A 23,228-nucleotide genomic window follows, 5' to 3' on the forward strand; every position below is an offset into this window, starting at 1 on the left:
ACACTAAGGTCCTCTTCCTGAGTTAAAGCCGAGTACCTGTTCTGTAGCTTGATCTGGAATTCGCATATTTTCCCTCTTACCGCTAACTCATTGATCGGCTTCTTAAGTACCAGTTTCTTCCATTCCCTTCTGAGGTCTAGACTAATTCGAGTTCTTACCATCTTGTGGTCACTGCAGCGCACCTTGCCGAGCACGTCCACATCTTGTATGATGCCAGGGTTAGCGCAGAGTATGAAGCCTATTTCATTTCTAGTCTCGCCGTTCGGGCTCCTCCACGTCCACTTTCGGCTATTCCGCTTGCTGAAGAAGGTATTCATTATCGTCATATTATTCTGTTCCGCAAACTCTACTAATAACTCTCCCCTGCTATTCCTAGTGTCTATGCCATATTCCCCCACTGCCTTGTCTCCAGCCTGCTTCTTGCCTACTTTGGCATTAAAGTCACCCATTAGTATACTGTATTTAGTTTTCACTCTACCCATCGCCGATTCCACGTCTTCATAGAAGCTTTCGACTTCCTCGTCATCATGACTGGATGTAGGGGCGTAGACCTGTACAATCTTCATTTTGTACCTCTTATTAAGTTTCACAACAAGACCTGCCACCCTCTCGTTAATGCTATAGAATTCCTGTATTTTACCAGCTGCATTCTTATTAATCAGGAATCCGACTCCTAGTTCTCTTCTCTCCGCTAAGCCCCGGTAGCACAGGACATGCCCGCTTTTTAGCACTGTATATGCTTCTTTTGGCCTTCTAACTTCACTTAGCCCTATTATATCCAATTTACTGCCGTCTAATTCCTCCAATAGCACAATTCACTACCCCCAAAGAAAGCAAAGCCGTCATTTCCAACGGAAAGGTGTTCGCTTTTTTTTTTTCGATCGCCAGGGGTCATTACAGATCGAATTTCCTGAACTTGGAGAGGCTATCAATCGTTTCCGCTATTGTGAAACGCTGCCTGTCGCAATAAAGAACACACGACGTGCGAAATTGACGAATGGGGTCATCTTGCTCAATGACAGTGCCCGCCCCTACGTCATTGATGTGGTTAACACAAAAGTGGCAAAGTTCAAGTAGGAAACGCTACAACATCCGCCATACAGCCCAGAGCTGTCGCCTTACGACTTCGACATTTTGGGTCAATTGAAAAAACAACTCAAGGGAACCAGACTCGAGTCAGATGATGACGTGAAAAAGTCAGTTACAGACGGTCTGAAGAAGCAACGCAAGAATCTTTATAAGGCGCGAATCACGCGACTCGTTAGTCAGCAAGACAAATGTCTAAAGTTATTCACTTACTCATTTATTTATTTTACCCTCAGGGTTTGCACATTACAGGGGGAGGGGCATATTACAGACCAAAATTGGAAAAGCAGTTGATACAATAACAACAAGAAGCACGACGAATCACCAGACTAATACAAAAATGAAATGAAACAGCCGCCACTAAGATAAAGCAGAGTAATTTGAACATCTAAAACTAAAACAACATTAGGCTAAATACAGAAGAACAAATTCAATGCAAATAATTAAGCAATTTTAAGCATGTTATTCAAGAAACCCTTAAAGCGCGATGTATCCGTGATAGCTGTAGCTGCTTCTCGCTGCTGATTCCGTTCGGAGGTGGTTCTAGGTAAAAATGCATGTGGATAGATCACAGTTCTACAACGAACACCAACTTTTTGGAGCTGGTCAATTCTAGATAAAATGAAAGGAAAGATTTAATGAACTGATTGCGGACATGATTGCTGTGATAGCAAATTTTATGAAAAAGACAGACCAGGCTATTTTCCGCCAAATTGTAAGTTCTGGAAGGTGAAGTAGTGACTTCATCATGGTAACACTGGCTGTGGGGTCATAATTCGATAGGTGAAGCGAACGGAATGATTCTGCGCTCTTTCAAGTTCGTTTATCAATGTAGTACCACCGGGATCCCAGATAGGTGATGCGTATTCAAGTGACGGACGAATGTAAGTCGTGTAGAAAAGCTTCTTAAGTGATGGGGGGTGCGACATAGAAGTTTCTTCGAAAGTGCCGAAGTGATCGGTTAGCTTTGGTGATGATGTACCTCACATGATGGTTCCATGATAGGTTAATAAAAATGAAAAGAACTGCAAGTAGAAAGCGCTAAATAATGAAGGAAAAGACGAAAAATAAAACGGCACACACTTGTGTGGTATGAAACAGTACATTGGTACATTACAATGAGTATGGCGTACATGCGCAGAGATGAAAAAAAAAACTCATGAAATTCGGTTATCGGAAAGGGGCTTTGCCACAGAAGAACTATTTCAGTTTCTGGTTCGATGCTGTTTCGGGAGTGGAACCGTTGTTGTGGCAGAAATTTAGCAAGTGCGGTAGCGTTCCGTTTACCATTTGTTGTCCGTATCCGGTTCTGCACGTTTTCATTAGCCATGGCTGTGTGTTTCGATTCACATAAGGTGTGGTCCTTTTAAAAGCGATGCCAACTGTAGTAAGGAATAGCTGCTATTTTTTTACTTCAAGCTTATAACGTGAACACAGGCAATGCGGATATAGCTCGTCTATTTTCATTATACAGTACTTCAAGAACAGAGGGTGGGAAGGGTGACTCATGGGGACGTTTTCAATATTTCGTAACATTTTTTTCTGTAATATCATGATTCTTTGCAAATTACCTTTTGCTGTGTTCCCCCAAACTAATTGGCAATATTTCATATGTGAGTAGAATAGCGCATTGCACAATAGAAGCTTAACCTTTGACGGTAGAATGTATCTGTTGGCGTATGTCAATCCAACGATGCGAGACCGTTTTGACACAACGCGGTCGATATGAATGTCCCAGGTCATATTTTCACTGAAATACACTCCCAGTATTTTAAATGCGCTTACTAGTTCTACCTTTGTGTTTTGCAGCCTAAGGTCTGAGGTAATGTTAATTTTCTTGTTTTTCGCAAAGTATATGACAGCCTTCGTTTCACTAACGTTTATTTTCAATTTGTTAAGTTGCGCCCATGTATTTATTTCCACAAGTTCGGTTCGCTCTCAGAACCAGCTCATCCGTACTTTCTGCAGAGAATAACAGTGTCACATTATCAGCATAAATGAGAAATTTCACCATAGGATCGACGTTAACAATGTCATTCAAAGATAAGTTAAACAAAAATGGGCCAAGAATACTCCCTTGAGGAACGCCGGCAGAAATCGGCAATATATTAGAAGAGCAGCCATTTAAATACACGTACTACTTGCGCTCACTAAGGTAGGAGTTCAGTAGTGATAGAACCGTTCCGCGGAATCCGTACATTTCAAGTTTCTTTAGCAGGATAGAGTGATTTATATAATCGAAAGCTTTCGTAAAATCCACGTATATTCCAAGGGCTACTTCTTTATTTTCAAGCGGTTGCAGGATAAATTCTTTTTGTTCTAACAGTGCCATTGCTGTTGATCGATATTTCCGGAAGCCATACTGCGCGCCTTGAATGATATTGCATTGTTGGCAAAAATTTGTTATTCTAGTAAGAACCACTTATTCAAATCCTTTTGAGAGAACGGGTAGTATGGATACTGGTCTAAAATATGTAAAATCATTCTTACTACCATTTTTGTGCAATACGCTCACTTTGGCGAGTTGCATTTGCCCCAGAAATGTTCCTTGAGATAAGCAAAGGTTATATATGTCAGCTAAGCACTCTGCTATGTCTCCTATCACAAACTTCCCCGGTTTTATCACAATTCCGTCGGCGTCACAACATTTGCTAATATTTAGCCCCATGAAAACCGACATGACCCCTGATTCTGATGTTAGTGTTAAGAACATTGACTTCTCGTGTCTTATATGAAGAGTATTAGAATCAACGAAATTACTAGTTATCTCTGTGAAGTAGCTGTTGAATGCGTTTGCTAAATCAGTGCCTGTGAGTTCCTTATCTTGAGTATGAATTTTTGTTACTGGGCCCGTAAATCTGTTATAAGCCCATTCAATTTCCTCCATAATTCATCCGGCTTATTCATCGAGCAGCTAAACTGGTTACAGAGACATTGATCACATGCACCGCATGATCATGTTTGTACGTTTCCTTAAACTTCATGATTGTACGTTTCCTTTAATTTGGTCTATCACGCAATTAAGAAACTTTTTATTTCTATAGTTACTTACTCTCACTGTTATCTACAAGTTATTGCTGCATTACTATTACTATTTTTTTGTGGCTTTTATGTTGCCATGCGGAAAGTGTTCTGTTTCTTCTATTTTGTACCCCGGGAGCTGCCAACTAGTCAAGCTGACTTGTCAGCTTTTTTTCCCGCACTCCCTCACTTCATGAGTGAAATAAAGATTATTATTATTGTATTATTATATATGTTAACACCGAGATATTTGTAAGATGAAACAGACTCAAGAGGCGTATTGTCAAGATGAGAGTGTGGTGATGCTAGTAAGGTGCGAGATACGCGCATTGATATGCATTTGTTCAATGAAATGAAATGTTCAATTCCATGTTCAACGTTTCACACCAGGAATCTGTGGTATTTAAGTCGGTCTGGTGTAAGGCAACATCGTCTTGTTTAGTTATTTTCTTTTAAATTACACAGTCATCCGCCAATAGGCAAACCTTTGATGAGATGTTATCAGGTAGGTCATTCATGAAAATTTGAAAAAGTAATACAATACAGACCCCTGGGGAAAACCCGATAACACTGGCTGGACTAGAGAATCAACAGTATTTGCGGAAACAAACTGAGCAAGGTTGAAAAGGAAAGTTCCAATCCAAATAAGAACATTAGGATCTAGATTTAACTGGCCGAGCTTAAAAAGTAGTAAATGATGACTAACCTTGTCGAATGATTTAGAGTAATCTAAAAGATACAGCCTATTGTGAATGCAGAATAAAGTAAATAATGAAGGTCGTTAGTAAAGACCAGAAGCGGTGTTTCGCAAGAAAAATCCTTGCAGAAGCCATGTTGTGAGGGAGTAAAAAACTGGTTCGACTCAACAAAATAAACAAGGCCGGTGAGTGAAAATAATGTGTTCAAAAACTTTACATGGAACAGATGTGAGTGAAGTTGGACGGAAATTTGATGGATTGTGTGTTACCCCAGACTTGTGAACTGGCACAACCTTACCTGTCAGCCAGTCTTCCGGAAGGCTAGACAGCTGCAGGGACTGTGAAAAAAATGCATGCCAGAATGATAGAAGAGTATTGAATAGTATTTTTCAAGAATTTCGTACTCATGCTGCCGACGCCACATGATGATGAGTTTTTCAATTTCTTAATGACTGCACGAATACCTTCAGAAGTAATAAAGATGGCATCCATGGGCAAGTAATCACGTAAAGACAAGGTATGTTGTGCATTGGTAACTACTGGGCGAGAAAACGTCTTTACAAACGTATCACTTAAGACAGACGCGCATTCTGCGTCAGGCACGTGATGTCCTTCCGTTGTTAGCAAAGCTATTGCACTGCGCTCATTGCCCCGTATGGCACTCCAAAACTGTCTAGAGTTATTTTTTAGCATATCTGAAAAGGTGCGATTAAAAAAGAAACATATAGATCGTTTCATGTCAGATAAGTAAGTTGCGGTGGCAGATTTGTAGGCTGACCAACGTTTATCCGACCGAGATTTCATAGCCGCTCGATAGAGCCTCTTCTTACGGTTAGAAAGACGGTTTATGTATCTGGTTGTACCACGGCGCTCTCGTTCTCGAAAATACTTTCTTGATAGGAATGTGCTTAAACGTTATTTCTGAAATCTCCGTTTTAAATAAGTCCCAGTTGCTTCGCACAGATCGTTCAAGGTAATCAGACAAGAACTCATCTAAAAAGGAGCATAATTCATTATTAATTACGTCGAAATACACTTTTTTGTAATCGCGTATTGTTTTGAGATGCTTTCGCGCGCGTGAGAATGGCAGTGAAATCTTTGCTTGAGTAATTACACGATCACTGACACCAGACGTATTAGACACACAAGTTACAATTTCCGGCGATGATGTCAAAACAAGGTCAAGAATTGAAGATATTGTAACGACGCTGGGTACGTGCTGGGTATTCTTCATGCTTGGCACCCCTTCGCGGAGCCGACGATCGAGCCCGGAATCACCATTGCGCATCGAAACACCTGTCCACCGGTTCAGTCGTCGCCTGTTAGGCATAGTGCCCGAGTCCAGTCCCCTGCAAGAAACTTCGAGAAATCGTTTGCCTCCTACAAATAACATGGCCACCGCAGCTCCATCGCAAGTAACACTACAGAATCCCATGGTCTCGGTGAGCTTTCACGGTGATGCCTTTGAAGACGTCCAAGATTGGCTAGACCAGTTCGAGCGCGTCGCCCAGTATAACCATAAGACCAGCTCGGTGGACAAACTCTCGAGTGTCTATTTCTATTTGAAGGACAATGCTCGTACGTGGTACGTAAACCGGGAGAGGAGCTTTGCCACGTGGGACGACTTCCGCGCACAGCTGCTGGATACCTTTTCAAGCATCGACAGGAGGGAAAACGCCCAGCGTCTCCTTGAAATCCACGTTCAAAAGCCCAATGAGAGTCTTGCTATGTTCTCGGAAGACATGGCCCGTCTTTTCCGTAGGGCAGACCCAGACATGCCAGAAGAATAAAAGCTGCTATATCTCTTGCGAGGAGTGAAGGAGCAACTGTTTGCCGGCCTTGTGAGAAATTCACCGACAACAGTGGCACAGTTCACAAAAGAGGCTACAGCCATTGAACGGGCCCTGCATCAACGATACCGCCAGCACGACATGAGCAACTCTGCGGCGAACACTTCCGTACTGGCTGCGAGTAACGACATGTCTCTGCGTGAAGTTGTCCGAGAGGTGGTGTGAGAAGAGCTTCGGCAGCTCGGCTTTGTGGTTGCGCCTACAGAACCGACGCCAGCGTTATCTTTTGTTGCTTATGTAGTCCGGGAGGAAGTCCGGCAAGCTTTTTCAGCGCCAGACTGTGGCAACGTTCCGCGGCGCCCCACTTATGCGTAGGCTGTTCGCCATCCACTCAACGCAACTTCAACGCCGTTGACACCCATAACTACAACACCACATACGCCACAAATAGAGCCGACATCATCGCCCTCGTCGACTCTACCGACCCCGCCGATCATGCCAGCACAACAACGTCTTCTTCGTTTTTCCCGCTTCACCTAAAAACCCGCGCTACTTCAGCGTCGTCCCCACTGGCTCATACCCGCTGAATTATGGTTCTGCCAAATATAGTTGTGTCAATATATTCTTTCTAACGCGTGTAGGAAATTGAACCAGCTGTGCAAAACCGAAATTAGAGCAGATGTGTTGGAAATGGTGCGCTTGAGCTTAATTAGGCGATGAATGTGAGTACGAATCTGACCATATAATGTTAGGAAAATTGAAATCACTGGCGCTCCGGGAAACAAAATGTTTACGTGATTCAGGATATCATGAAGGTCGGCACAAATTGGAACACCCAGAAGGAGGGCGGTAGCATACAGCAATGACAACTTTATTAAAAGCCAGGTTGAGGCAACACCATGTTGCCTCCAAACTAGACTTTATAACAACAGCGTAGCTTTCATTTTCCACGTTTACAGCAAGAAGAACGCCACCGCCGTATCGATTAGGCCTATCGCAGCGAAATATTTTGTATTTTCTGTCACAGCAAAACAGCTCTTCGTTTGGTATTTTATCAAAAAAGGAAGTTTCGGTTAACGCGACAATATCAGCGTTAGAATCGTTTATTAATGCACACATTTCATCTTTCTTCGACAAAAGGCAGCGAACGTTAGACACACAGAGAGCGCAGTCAGGTTGCTTTTGTTAGCGGAAGCGCCGCCACCCCTGGCTTTCTCCTAGCTTCCCGAGAAAGCAAGTGCGTACACGCGTACACGTCACTTTGACGCGGGGTGTTTTCGCAGTTTTGTGACGCGTCACAGGCAGTTGAAGTGAGTAGAGCCCGAAAACGTTTGACCAATAGCCGAGGGCTAATGGCGAAAAGGCGTCGAATCAGAAGTACTTTTTGTTTGTTCTGTCCAATCATGTTTAACCAGAGTGTACACGTCATATCATATTGGGAGCTATCGCGGTTTGCGTGACGTCGCGCGACTGACAGGGAAATTGGGCGCGGCCCAAAAAAGTATTTGAACAATCGCGGAGGGCTGATTGCAGAATTGGAATAAAAAAGTTAGGAATAGGTTTACGTTAGAGCGCCCCTGCTTCCCTATTTTTGATCGCGCCACATTGCCCGCTTCATCGCGAATAAATTATTAATAACAAAGCTGGAAACATAGAGTTGCCCCGCACAAAGCAGTACAGTGGTGCTTTGCAGGATGCGCCGAGTTTGGCGAAACTCGGTTTCTTCACGAACTCTGATGACGCCCCTAGATGAAATAACTAATGGTACCAAGACAGTGTTTGTCCGTCGGCTAGCCTCCAGTTCCATTGGTTTATCTAGATTCACTCTGGGTGGCTATCATCCCTTGGGTGTTGACTTACGCGTGGTTGACAAAATGGAGCGCACGTGGTCATACCGTCGATGCATGGTCGGCGCCTACTTTCACTTATTTTTCGTTCCACCGAGTACATAACGCGCATAAACCAGCTATAAAATAAATGGTTTCATCATCATCGTCATCAGCCTGGTTACGCCCACTGCAGGACAAAGGCCTCTACCATACTTCTCCTACTACCACAGTCATGTACTAATTGTGACCATGTCCCTGCAAACTTCTTAATCTCATACGCCCGCCCAACTTTCTGCCGCCGCCTGCTACGCTTCTCTTCCCTTGGAATCTAGTCCGTAACCCTTAATGACCATCGGTTATCTTCCCTCCTCATCACATGTCCTGCCCATGCCCATTTCCTTTTCTTGATTTCAACTAAGATGTCATTGACTCGCGTTTGTTCCCTCACCCAATCTGCTATTTTCTTATTCCTTAACGTTACACCCATCATTCTTCTTTCCAGAGCTCGTTGCGTTGTCCTCAATTTAAGTAGAACCCTTTTCGTAAGCCCCCAGGTTTCTCCCCGTACGTGAGTACTAGTAAGACACAGCTGTTATACACTTTTCTCTTGAGGGATAATGGCAACCAGCTGTTCATGATCTCAGAGTGCCTGCCAAACGCACCCCAGCCCATTCTTATTTTTCTGATTATTTCAGTCTCATGATCCGGATCCGCGGTCACTACCTATCCTAAGTCCAGTGCCTCGCTATCTATCGTAAACTGCTGTTCTCTTCCGAGACTGTTAAAAATTAGTTTTCTGCTGATTAACTTTAGTCCCACCCTTCTGCTTTGCTTCTCCAGGTCAGTGAGCATGCATTGCAGTTAGTCCCCTCAGTTACTAAGCAAGGCAATATCACCAGCGAATCGCAAGTTACTAAGGTATTCTCCATTATCTCTTATCCCCAATTCTTCCCAATGCAGGTCTGTGAATACCTCCTGTAAACACGCTGTGAAGAGCATTAGAGAGATCGTATCTCCTTGCCTGGAGCATTTCTTTATTGGGATTTTGTTGCTATCTTTATGGAGGACTACGGTGGCTGTGGAGGCGCTATAGATATCTTTCAGTATTTTTACATACGGCTCGTCTACACCATGATTCAGTAATGCCTCCATGGCTGCTGAGGTTTCGACTGAATCCAACACTTTCTCGTTATCAATGAAAGCTATATATAAGGGTTGGTTATATTCCGCACATTTCTCTATCACCTGATTGATAGTGTGAATATGGTCTATTGTTTAGTAGCCTTTACGGAATCCTGCCTGGTCCTTTGGTTGACAGAAGTCTAAGGTATTCCTGATTCTATTTGCAATTACCTTAGTAAATACTTTGTAGGCAACGGACAGTAGGCTGATCGGTCTATAATTTTTCAAGTCTTGGAGTCCCCTTTCTTATGGATTGGGATTAGGTTAGCGTTCTTCCAAGATTCCGGTACGCTCGAAGTCATGAGGCATTGCGTATACAGGGTGGCCAGTTTCTCTAGAACAATCTGCCCACCATCCTTCAACAAATCTGCTGTTACCTGATCCTCCTAAGCTTCCTGTCCTCTTTGCATAGCTGATAAGGCTTTGTTTACTTCTTCCGGCGTTACCTGTGGGATTTAAAATTCCTCTAGACTCTTGTCTCTTCCATTATAGTCGTGGGAACCATTGGTACTGTATAAATCTCTATAGAACTCCTTAGTCACTTCAACTATATCATCCACATTAGTAATCATATTTCCGGCTTTGTCTCCTAACGCATACATCTGATTCTTGCTTATTGCTAGTTTTTTTCTTCACTGCTTTTAGGCTTCCTCCGTTCCTGAGAGCACGTTCAATTCTATCCATATATACTTCCTTATGTCAGCTGTCTTACACTTGTTGATTAACTTGGAAAGTTCTGCTAGTTCTGTTCTAGCTGTAGCGTTAGAGGCTTTCATACATTGGCGTTTCTTGATCAGATGTTTCGTCTCGTGCGATAGCTTACTGGCATCCTGTCTAAAGGAGTTACCACCGACGGCTATTGCACACTCCTCAATGATGCCCATAAGATTGTCGTTCATATCTTCAACACTAACGTCCTCTCCCTCAGTAAAGCCGAATACCTGTTCTGTAGCTTGATCCGGAATTCCTCTATTTTCTCTCATACCGTTAACTCATTTATCGGCTTCTGACATACCACTTTCTTCCGTTCCCTCCTCAAGTCTAGGCTGATTCGAGTTCTCACAATCCTATAGTCACTGCAGTGCACCTTCCCGAGCACGTGCACATCTTGTATGATGCCAGGGTTAGCGCAGAGTATAAAGTCCATTTCATTTCTAGTCTGGCCATTCGGGCTCCTCCACGTCCACTTTCGGCTATCCCGCTTGCGGAAGAAGGTATTCATTATCCGCATAATATTCTGTTCTGCAAAATTTACTATTAACTCTCCCCTGCTATTCGTAGAGCCTGTGCCATATTCCCCCATTGACTTGTCTCCATCCTGCTTTTTGCCTACCTTGGCATTGAACTCGCCTATCAGTATACTGTACTTTGTTTTGACTTTACCGATCGCCGATTCCACGGCTTCATAGAAGCTTTTGACTTCCTGGTCATCATGACTGGATGTAGGGTCGTAGACCTGTACGACCTTCAATTTGTACCTCTTATTCAGTTTCACAACAAGACCTGCCACCCTCTCGTTAATGCTATAGAATTCCTCAATGTTACCAGCTATATCTTTAATAATCAGTAATCCGACTCCTAGTTCTCGTCTCTCCGCTAAGCCCCGGAAGCACAGGACGTGCCCGCTTTTTAGCACTGTATATGCTTCTTTCGTCTTCCTAACCTCACCGAGCCCTATTATATCCCATTTACTGCCCTCTAATACCTCCAATAGCACTGCTAGACTCGCCTCGCTAGATAACGTTCTAGCGTTAAACATTGCCAGGTTCAGATTCCAATGGCGGCCTGCCGGCACCACTGCACTATATTTCACTAAATGCATTTAGTGCAATATTATTAGTCACTTTATTGTAGTTAAGATTTTAAGGTTTACAAGGTTTTCACTCACATTTTTTTATTTATTAGCTAAGTGGTTTTTGTAGGGAAAGGAGGAAAAGCTGGCACTATCTTCTGCAACCCTTGCGGGAACACGACTCAGCGCCAGCAGGGGAAAGGATATGGGTGTGAAGGAGATAGAAGGAGGGAGAAAGGAAGAGAGTCGCCATGGCAGCAGCGGAGCAGCCCGGCCTGGAAGGCCCAGCAAAAGCGAAGTTGAGGCGGATCAGGAGGCCAGAGGTGATGAACAGCCGTTAGGCTATTCGTTTTTGAAGAAATTTCCTAGAGTCTCGCCGAGAGCCCCGACGAGTCAAAGTACTCGATGACACTTAGGAAGGCCGGTAGCTGATTACGACTGGGGAAGAGGGTGTCTTCCTGTCGTGAACATGGGAGCCCCAGGCGGAAGAACTCCTGCAGAAGTCGGCCCTGGTGCCGCAGGTGAGCAGGGCAGGTCAGCAGAAGGTGCTCGAGAGTCTCTGGGTCACCGCAGGAAGCACAGGCTGGCGAGGTGGCTTTCCCAAGGCGGTGCCGGCGGGCTGCCGTCCAGTAGCAACCAACCCGCAGTCGCAGAAGCAACGAGGTATCCCTTCGTGACAGGTCGTGCTGTGGAAGAGGCTGTGGAGGCCGTCCCAGGGATACCCGTTTATCCGGATGGCAGGCGATGATGTGCCGGCGCAGCCTGTCTTGCGAAGTCCACGGCCGGTACAGCAGGGCTGAGGGGGACGCTTGGGTGGTGGGCGCTCTTTGCGAGAGTGTCTGCCCCTTCATTGCCCGGGATCCCTACGTGCGCCGGTAGCCAGTGTAGGGATATTCAGCATCCTGCATCCTGAAGGGCCACCAGTCTTGAGGAGAGCAGTGCAACCCCAAGGCTAGCCTTGTCAGGGCTCTGCAGGCAAAGCAGCGCCACCTTGGAGTCGCAGAATATAGCTTCCGGAGTCGTTGGTAGCTCCTCTGCCAGTAGGTCCCTAGAAAGGTGCAGTCCTGCTAGCTCTGCTGCGGTAGAGCTTGCATGTCCCGGGAGACGGCACACCTTGCTCTTTTGTAGGGCCGGTGCTACGCAGGCTGCTGTGGATGAGCCCGTCTCCGGTATCACGGATCCATCGATGAAGATGTGAAGGTGGTCCCCAAGTCTCTCTTGGATGAGAAAGGCTGCCGTCTGCTGTAGGGCACATGTTAGGGAACGGTTCTTTGAGACAACTGGCAGCTCCGTCGAGATAGGGATTGGTGGTCGGTGTGGTGGGCGAGGCTGTATGGCGTTTGCAGGCGTGTCCCCTATGACTTCCTTATAGAGGCCACACAGCTGTCCTATGTGTGATGCTGGCCGGGAGCGTAGGCGGGTCAGGAGTGTTTGACCATCTGCGGCATGGTGTAGGCGATCAATGTATCGTAACCCCTGTTGCAGGAAGAGTAGTGACAGGGGCCAGGTACCTGCCTCAGCAAGAGTGGCGGCCACTTGTCAGGTTCGGGGAACGCCAAGACAGACCCGTATTGTTGACCGGTGCTGCAGCTCCAGTTTCCGCAGGCGGGGTGGGGGCAGCGCCGCAAAGGGGAGGGCATAGAGTAGCCGTGAAGTGGCTGCAGCTTCAAAGAGCTGCAGGGCCCACCTGGTGGTACAGCTCTGTCCACGAGCAAGGAGCTGTGAGATCGCCTTGTGGACCCGAAGCGTCTGGGCGCACAGGGCATTCGTAGCCGGCAGCTAGGTAAGCCGATGTTCAATGCGCAGCCCCAGGTACGTGACTGCCTTGCTCCATGGAATCTGGACGCCCTCCAAGCGTAGCCGGGCAGCTGAGCGGTTGGCTGCTGCTCTGGGATGCAGCAGAAAGTCCTCGGTCTTTCTGGCCGAGAAGGTAAGGTCGATGCTGCCCAAGTAGGCAGCCGCAGTGTCCAGGGCTCTCTGTAGGGCCGCACGTGTCTTGCGGATGTGTTACGGTGGTCCCCGCACACATAGGGCGATGTCGTCCGCGTACATTGAGGACTGCACGGGGAAGTGAGGGTCGATCGGCAGGGAAGCAGGCAACTGTGACAAGGCCAGGTTGAAAAGGAAAGGGCTCACCACTGACCCCTGTGGCATGCCTGCAGCGACTGGACGGGGGGTGCTCTTAGACCGACCCACATGTACCCTGGGGGTGCGATTGTGCAGTGTTAAGAACTGCCAGCTGCAGTGCAAGTTTGCCACGCAGTTACGCCTATGGCGGCAACATTCCGGGAGCGTCGCCGCCAACCTCTAGCCAAAGCGTGACTAAATCGACTTTGTGCCGGGGTACAAGACACGCATCCTCCACTCTCCGTCGCTTCATCTAGGATGCGTTCGATGAAGCAGGCTTTGTGCGCAACACGACAAAGCGGACCTGATCTCCTACGGGCGGAGGAGCTGCCGCGGGAACGCCGACGGACACTTCACGCACCGACCAAGACGCAAGACAACGTGCTGCCCGGAACGGCTCCGAGTTCTATGAAATTCGTGTGGTGTCGGTTTCGGACCGTAAACACCTGTGTGTATGCGTGTGTGCGTGTGTGTGTGTGTGTGTAAACCGTGCCACGGAGAGGCGGCTAGTTTGCGATGACTAAACGAACGTTCGCATCACCTTGTATCGCGAGAGGACCGAGTGTTTAAAAACCGCTGTTGTGCGGCTGCTCAGGACACTACTCTTAAGCAGTTATGTTGGACTGAGACTCTCTCTCAAGCAGTCATGTTAGACTGATGTATTTTTTCAAACAGTCATGTTAGACTGATACCAATACTGTAAATAAACCCATATTCCTCGTTCTCGATGAGAAGCAGTCCTTCCCTTCATCAACGTCCACAGCGTGGATAAGTTGGACGACGACATGGGCCAGCTACCTTCTAATTCATGCCATACTCCAATCTTGACAACGGATCACGAGCGATGGGATTGAGCCCCCAGTCCTACCAGCAGGAACGACGAGAGGAACTCCCGCAGGTTGCCACAGATGCCGAGGAGGTCCAGGCCGTGTTGGACAACTGCGTGATAGAGGCTGTGGAAGGCACCCTGTACGTCGATAAACAAAAGCATCACGAGGTCCCCGCCGACCTTACGCGTTATACAACGGGGAAACGCCCCTTCCACCTCCTCTTTCCTCTGGATTGGATTGGCACGGCTCGCTACGTGCTTGTGCTCGAATTTCCGTGTACAGATTAGTGTGCGCCTGGTTTTCACACTGGGCGTTCAAGAGATGGCTCGTCTCTCGCACTAAAGTAAAGCTGCGAGACGAAGTAAGCGTCGGCTAGCGGGGAAATGGTTTTCCGCGCGCTTACCGTGTGAGCACTCAGGAATGCCTGAAAACACGCATACAAGCAAAGGGTCGGAAAACTTCCGTGTATTTTCTTTCACTTTGTGATGCGCCTTCATGTCGGATAGCGCCGAGAGATGGCGTCTAACAAACGCAAGAAAGGGTCTTTGCAGCGCACGTGGCGGTTAATTGACTGTCACCACATGCATGTCAGGTGGGACTTCAGTAGCGGCACAGTTACCATGACCCCGCTGCTGACGAGGCGGCGCTTCACTTATTGACAATAACATCAATTTTGTGCGTGTGAACGTGCGTGATGGGGTCCACAAAGTTCACGCTGTGGTTGATTGTCTCCCAATGCAGATTGAGGCTCGCGCCGCTAGTATCCACTAAATCTTGGATACATTTGCATGCGGTCCATTTGTCACTGTGAATAAAGGTCCTCGGTGGAACATTGGCTGCAGTAATGGGGCCTAGCGTCGCCGCATCTCGTCGGTCCCCCTTGAAAATTTGCAGCGCCCCTGTGGTCGCGCTGAACATACCGAAGACCTATGATCCACGATTATGCAACACCGCTGTTATTTTGGCGGATCGGTGGAACGTTGTAGGCCATCATCAAGCGGCCTCGATTGTACTCTCGCTTGCCGCGAAGAAGGCACTCGTCAATTTGCACTTTTTTCCCGGGACCAACGGGTGGAGGTCGCGCGAGCCGCTGGTTCCTCACGACCACACGGGCGTAGTTCCTTCGTTCGGCGATGGCGGGCTCCGACAGAGGAAACAATTCGCCAGTCATCTCCTTCAGCAGCCACATATGTAAGCTTTTCCTCACACAGTGCGCGAGCCAGATCACTTGGCGCCTGGATAGGTGGACGTTCGGACGGCCGAGGCGGTCTGTGTCCGCGAAGTAACGTCGTTCGCCTCTCGACCGTGCTGTGCAGCGGTACCGCGTAGCTGCGACAGCTGCTTTCAGCGCCAGTTGCAGCGCAAGGCAGCCCGGCGTCCATTCTGTCTTCCTATATAATATGACCCCTTCGCCTTCGCAGAGTGGTTGGTCCTGGTTGAACCACGGGTCCCTGCAGCTGCCCCAGTACTCCAATGACGACGCCGCATATGGCCTGGCGCGAGGGCGCGGTGGACGCACAGCAGTTGAACCCGGAACGAGCCGAAGTGATTGCGCGAGCTCTTCCTCCGCGACCCAGTCAGACCAATCTGTGCTCGGAAAGCGTGATTTGCCCACCACGCTGTCTTCGCAGACGGGGGTCTTCGCCTAACTGGTCACACAGCTAGCGCACTAACGTAATGTAAAGTAATGACGCTGAAACTCTGCGTCGGTAATAAAGGTGAACGGGTCCACAAGGTCATATTGACTCTCGCTGCCGCTATATGCGATGACACCAGCTGCTGCTGCCGCCACCATGTTTCCGAGTTCTATTATGGGGGAGTTGCACAAATGTACGAGTTTGGCATGCGTTCGCCTGTCAGTCAAAACCACAGGTCGCGCCCTGTGCGAGTCATGTAACTGTTGTTGGGTGACGCTTGGGCCACGCCCAACTGACTTCTCGGCAACAGCGACGCGCTGCTGAGCTGAAAGGCATATTTTGACCGCCGAAATAAAACATGCACAACGCACTGTCATCGGTGATTTACTGAGTGCCACTATCGAAAACAAAGCGTCGACTGTCACTAGCCTATGCATATATCTTCTCAGGCTGTGATGGCCGTGCAACATGGTTTCATTGCCTGCATTGTGGCAACGTAACCCACAGCAAATGATTATCGACACGTCACTAGCGGCTTGCAAGGCACCGATGCGCCGTGGTGGACGACGCCGCTGAGGAGTACGTAGTGTACGCGAACGCAAACGCATCGCAGCTGTCATTTGAGGTGGCTGCTCTGTCATCGGTAATGTATCGGAGCCGCAGTGTCGCAAACACAGTCAGCGTCTAGAATCGCTCGCTTTTCCAGACCCAGTGCGATGGTATTTCTTGATCACATGCGCTGGGCACTAAACTGTTGCAACAACTTCCTCCGTTCGAAGCCTCATCCTATAAGTGCGCACGATCACCCTCACCTGCCGAAATGCCATTCCTGCGGTGTCATTACGATATCGATCTCCGATCGCGGTTAGTTCAAGCATAGGCAATAAGCAAACATCATGTGCAACACACTCAAATGCTGCGTACATGCGCATAGAGGCACCTTCACTGGGCAAGCAATGAATTGCGTCACTAAGTAGCACGCTCTTATTTGCAATGCATCGCTGATGCTTTGCGCACACATATATAGTGGTGCATTTTCACATTGCTACGTCACTACTGGCCCTAGAACGCGTACCATACCGCCATTTCTCAGCGACAGCCACTGCTCCCATCTCTATGAATAGAGTGTCGTTTTTAGTTGGTAAAGGGGCGGGCTTAATAGCCTCGGTGAAGCTCTCGAGTTGAACAGCCATGGCACAGCGCTGTAGTTCCGATTACTTTAATAAACGAAGAGTGGTCAGATCATTGTCATGACTGACATTATCGAGAATAGCACTGCAGCGCCCCTGGCGACTGCTCACCGTATGAACTCGCTCGTGCGTGCGGCCTTCTCGAATATGCCCGCTTATAAGCTTTAGCCTCTCTGTCACCACCCACAGAAAAAAAAGTGCCAGTTTAATAATTCCTTGAATCTGCGTAGAAATTTGTAGCATTCAACGCGAGAAACAGATAACTTAAGAAATGAAATGTTTGTTATTTAATTTGTTGCATTCTAGCGCATTCGAATTAGGGAAAGTCTAGGTGCAAGAATGCGCCGCCTGTGCCCTGTTCTCATTCAAAGGAGAATAGAAAGATAATGTCTGAAAGGGGACGCACGCCCTTGGCGCGCCCGAAAGAGGCGTGGCAGGCGGCTCACGGCAAATGCGTAGACAGACAGCCGGACAGTCACGGTATTGCCAAGTTGCAATAATGCGCTGATAACAATTCACGGCGCTGGCGGGTTTAATTTCGCAGCCTTCTGTGTGTGAAACGCGGAAGCAGTGTGCCGCGCAGGGTGCACTCATGCTACCATGAGCGGCATTTTCTCGCCATTTTTTTTTCGCCTGCTGTTTTTGCGCGTTCCATGCTATCTCTGTTCACTGACTGCCGTCTAGCAAACTCGAGTAAAACTCGTGCGAACGAGAAACTCGGCGCATCCTGCAAAACAACCATGGATATAAAGTGACATCCAGGGGCCGAGCCCGATAACGGTTCGGAATACAAACCGTTCGCTTCGCCGCTTACGTCTCTAAATGAGCCACTCCCAAGCCCAAGCAGGGGCTGGAAGAAGGGGAGGACGCGACCAATAGATGAGAGGGTGCCACCTCTGAAGTGCAGGTCATTATATGACGAGCTAATCGAGTAACTGCTGAATGTTTCGGCTTGCTAAATATAATATACAAATTAAATATTATGCGCCAAGTTCTGAAGTATAAATGTGTGGTGCCGGGAGTTTACGCAATGTAGAAGTAATTTATTGATGTCAATCTTTTTCATTCTCAGCCGACAGGCGATATCGCAAGCGTACATGAGTTGGCAGAGCGCAGCGCTAGGTCGTCTGCTACCAGGAGCTCGCGTGATGCACGCAACAGGAACGCACTGCCAGCACTTCTTAAGTAGAAAGCGCAACAAAACCATGAACTGGTTCTTCGGAACACCTTTACTAGCCGGCCATATAAATTTTCCTTCTTTTTTCGCCCTTCGTCATCGGCTCGCACATGACATACTCACCGCTGCTCTGTCGCTATCCCTGCGATCTGCACTAGGGCGGGTCGCGTGATAGAAGCAATGGAACTTGAATTCGAACATCACAATATACGGGCCCGGCATTGCCCGCGCGAAATAAAATCGAAGAGTGTGATGCTGACGGTGCACGCTGTGCCGTGAAATTGAGGAACAAAGTGCGGCACTCCCCAACTAGAGAAAGAAGGGCCGCCAAATAAGAGATCTCCATAATATCTTACCGTTCTGACTGTATAGTTTTATCAGCCGAACGAAGGAAGCGCTGAACCAGCCTAGGTTGAGCCCTTCTGATTGCTGAACGACGATCTGCGAGCTATTCCCGCTTGCGATAGCACTGCGTATTCGTTTTTACCATGCAAATATCTCCTTGGCATTGGATTTGAAGCGGGGATCACGGGAAAGCTGACCCGGCCCTTCTACCGGCCAACACAGTAATTGCGAGAGCAACTTCGTGGACAGTGTCGGCAGCCGAGATCTAGGCCATTTCGATTACTGCTTCGCGTCCCACCGACCTCTGGGAGCTGCAGACCGGTGGCAATGAACCGCAGCGCGCAATTCCTTCCTCAGCGTGGAATGACCACTGGTACGCTTGCACCCGAGTCTCCTCCATTTGATAGCGTAGCCTGCAAAAGGACTACTTATAAAGCTGGCAAGGGCGGTGCAACTCATTATCCGTCATTTCTTCGAACGCGTATCGCACTTCCAGCCGTGGTCGACACCGAAAGAGGAACGCCAAGCAGACGACGAAGGCAAGCAATAGCCTCCGAAGCAACCAACGCACGCGTGCGCGACGCCCGCGTGACTCCGGGGTCGCCAGACTGGCGCGCGCGGCCAGGGTCGCAAGCCAACAGCCAAGCCACAGCAACGGAACCGAAAGCGGACTAACCCCTCACCGGTTCCGCTATTAGCCAAAGACGGGTTCGCTTTGGAAATGATTCACAGATGCATGACATTATTAGAATTTGCGGTGCCACCCTGCTGTCTCTGACGGCCTCTGACGCAAGCAAAAGTTTGACCAGTCTGATGAGGCCAGGTGAGCCGGTTCGCTTCCGAACCGTTATAAGATTCGGTCCCAGCGCTCGTCGAATGGGTGCAGCAGTTGACCTGCCGAGGGGAGGCTGAGCGCCTGTTTAAAAAATACATTGTAGAGGGGGATGCCTTGTCCCCCCCCCCCAAATTTAAACATGCCAGCCTATGTAGATATAGTGACTGTGAACAACGTATATGCTGGCTAATTCTGCATATGCATACGGGGAATATGCCTACGAATGTATCCTATCTCTTTTACAAAACGATATCCGAAAAGCAGCATGTTGCTGTGAAGCTCCCGCACCTGGAGCCTATTCAGCGGCACAAGAAATCTCACAGGAACGTTGATAAAAACATGCACCTGCTCTACAATACACCGCTATGCACCTTATTGATGAGTACGCGGGCTTAGTGATGCAAGCATATAAAGACCTTTTTCATTGTTTTTACGTGGGCTAGATTGCAGAACGTGAGCGTGTGATATGTCCGGTGAGCATTCGCACTCGACAAAATCAACGTGCTCGCAGGATAACTCGAGTTTTCCGAGAAGCTTTATTACCTACACCTCGTGTGTAGCTGCAATGCACACCATGGCTATCACGAGTGACCCGAGCCAGCAGAAACGAGGTGCCAACTATCACATTTGTGCATCCGTGTAAGAGAAATGCAAATACAAAGAAAAATACAAAGAAAATACAAAGAAATACAGAGCGTCCAATCGCACGCTCTTTGGAAAGGCGACAAACTGATGTTACAATGTCCCCACGGTATTATCGATTATTGTGCTGTATGTTGAAAGTGGCGAATAATTATGATATGAAAATGGTTTAATATTGTATTTCCGTTTATTTTTCATAAAAGATATCTTTGCAAGAAACTGTTAAAATGTTGCCCATTTATCAAGTCTGCTTCAATGGGGCGCAACAAAGTTATGGTAAGGTTACATCGGCGTGCCATTTGAAAATATATATACTTTTCTCCGACAGAATGAAGAACGCAGGGATTTTCACTCTGCGAAATTGAAAACAAAAAGGAAACGAGCGCACTCATGGTACTAACTGGCCCATTTCACTTGCTCGATGTGACTCAGGGGCTGCGCCATTCTGCTGCGGTGTGCAAGTTGGACTCACGGTATGGACGGCCTCGTTCCTAAATCCCCCCGAACCCGGCTGGGATGAACAAAGGCACTCACCGGGGCGAGCAGCCGCACCAGCAGCAGCGTCGGCTTCATCGCGGCTTCTGACTGCCCTCCTGGCCAGGACCGGTCGGCCGCGAAACTGGTTCGATGCCGCGGCCAACGAGGCTGCACCCCGTCGTGCGTGCGCGGAGGGCAACGCGCCTGTCAGTCTCTTGTGGCCTTCTGTCGCCACACGTGGAGGAAATCAAGCAGCGAGCGCAGCGTGATTCAAGACGATATCGTCTCGTCGGAGCGCGTGGTAAATTTGAGTGCGCCCTTTGTGCAGAGCACCCGAACTCATCGATTAAAAATTGCCGGGAGCCAAATACTGTCGGCCGATACGTATTGCCGCGAGGGAACCAGAAGGCTTCATGGCGCCACTCGGCTGTGGCCGGAAACCAAGGGGCGCCTGGCGGGTAGACAAAGTTGCAAGCTTACGGATCAAGATAGAGCAACTACCATTAACGACACCTGGAAGCAGCAGCAGGAAGCAAGCTTCTTTTTCGATAGATGGCTACAGCATGCAGCCTACAGAAAAAGCTGACCAAGAGGTGGCGAATGCAACGTACACTTCGCAAACCACCACCGACTCTTCGAGACAGCTCAGAAGTTGTCGGGTTTCTTGAGCGTGGAGTCTTGGGCGTGGTTATATACCGGAAGTTATCGTTAAAAGTTTTTACAATTTGCCCATGACACGTAAAACAATTGTACTTCGTGTCCTAGAGTACTTTCAAAGGCAAACATTATTTGCAAACGCAAAGCAAAGTGCATATTTGAATAATTAAACATTTTTCGATATCTAACGTTTAATATAATTACGTATTGCGACATGTTATTTACAAATTCTACCCGGAGTCTTCAAGTGTGAAATCCACTTGGATTGAATTTTGAAACAAGCGCAAGTTTTCAGATAAGCTAAATCTCACTTGCCGTAAAAATGCACCGTTGTTGCAGTACTTCTTTAACAAAACGCCGTTTTATCCATTGAACCCCAAAATAACTGCAACACCAGTGTATTTTGTTGCAAACTTAATGAACGCATATCTGTAAACTGGTTTCATCCTCAGAATTCGTTCCAAGTGAATATACCTTGTCAAATCACTGGCTTCAATTTGTGTATTGCAATACACGCGATAAAGTTATACCTTGAGAACTTAACTACTGAAACTTTGTTAAATATTCAATTATCAGCGTTCATCTCTAGCGTAAGTAATGCAATAAATGCTCTGAGTATTGCCGCTGAACAAGTATCATCATCATCAGCCTATTTTATGTCCACTGCCGGACAAAGCCCTCTCCCTGCGATCTCCAATTACTTCTGTCCTGCGCCAACCGATTCCAACTACTGCATTTCTATATAGATATGTTGAATTTTAATAAGACGTAATTGTATGTTGTAATAAGCATATTTGTGCGAAATCTTCGCGTGATATTTAACAATACTGGTAACATTATAGTACAACACCAAGCAAATACAGTATATGAGCAAATAAACGTGTGGAAAAACAGAATTTTGACGTTTTTCCTGAGAACCAGGTTTTACACATGCACATGACCGCTCTTTAAGTATTTCATGCACTAGTGCTACAGTATTGGTGCTCTGTTGCTGAACGCGGGTTTGCCCTCGCACTGATATATATAGCGGTGCAGCAGTTGCTAGAGGTACAGCATCCGCTTCGCGTGCAAGAGGACCGTGGTTCGTATCCCGGTGAGGCACAAATTTCCACCGGATTAAAAAAAAAAATCCGCGTGTTGATCAAATTCTATAAACAGGCCTGGAGTGTGGCCTGATCCCAGTGACCAGAACCGGTAACGCACTCCCTCACCAGAGCAGGACTGGCCACCCTATTGCAGTAGTTGGCCGCAACCTCCTATATGAATACAACAGTCAAACCCCGGCCTTCAGTCCCCAGCAGCTGCGAAGCAACTGACCACGGCGGTGGTAAGACCTGTGACGCAGCAGAGGGTGCTAATAATCTCTGGGTCCGTACAGGCCGCCACTATAATCTGAACCTGGCAACGCTTACCGCTAGAACCTTATCTAGTGAGGCGAGTATAGCAGTGGTCTTGGAGGAATTAGTGGGGTAGGAAATTAGATATAATAGGGCTCAGTGAGGTGAGCAGAAAGAAAGCAGCATATACAGCCCTAAATAGTGGGCACGTCCTGTGCTACCAAGGCTTAGCGGAGAGGCGAGAACAGGAGTCGGATTCCTGATTAATCAGGATATAGATGGTAACATACGGGAACTCTATAGCGTTAACGAGAACGTGGCAGGTCTTGATTTGAAACTTAATAAGAGGTACAAACTGAAGGTCGTACAGGTCTACGGCCCTACATCCTGTCATGATGACCAGGAACACGAAAGCTTCCATGAAGACGTGGAATCGGCGATGGGTTATGTCAAAACAAAATACACTACACTGATGGCCGACTTCAATGCCAGGGTAGGCAAGAAACAGGCTGGAGGCAAGACAGTGGGAGAATGTGGCATAAGTTCTAAGAATGGCAGGGGAGATTAGTAGAGATT

The 23,228-nt window shown here is 47.6% G+C and overlaps 1 protein-coding gene and 1 pseudogene across 1 annotated transcript in view; both read right to left on the reverse strand.

Moving 5' to 3' along the window:
* The window catches only part of LOC135900794 (uncharacterized), a 335,347-nt gene extending 314,553 nt beyond the window's left edge, over positions 1-20,794 (reverse strand). Inside the window, exon 1 of the mRNA XM_065430375.2 lies at positions 20,716-20,794. The gene's annotated coding sequence lies outside the window, so the exon portion shown is untranslated. The remainder of the gene's footprint in view (positions 1-20,715) is intronic.
* LOC139053005 (uncharacterized) lies at positions 14,849-15,544 on the reverse strand (annotated as a pseudogene).
* Positions 20,795-23,228: the final 2,434 nt, after the last annotated feature.

The sequence above is a fragment of the Dermacentor albipictus genome, unplaced genomic scaffold, assembly GCF_038994185.2.
Source record: "Dermacentor albipictus isolate Rhodes 1998 colony unplaced genomic scaffold, USDA_Dalb.pri_finalv2 scaffold_53, whole genome shotgun sequence".
Classification (NCBI taxonomy): Eukaryota; Metazoa; Arthropoda; class Arachnida; order Ixodida; family Ixodidae; genus Dermacentor; species Dermacentor albipictus.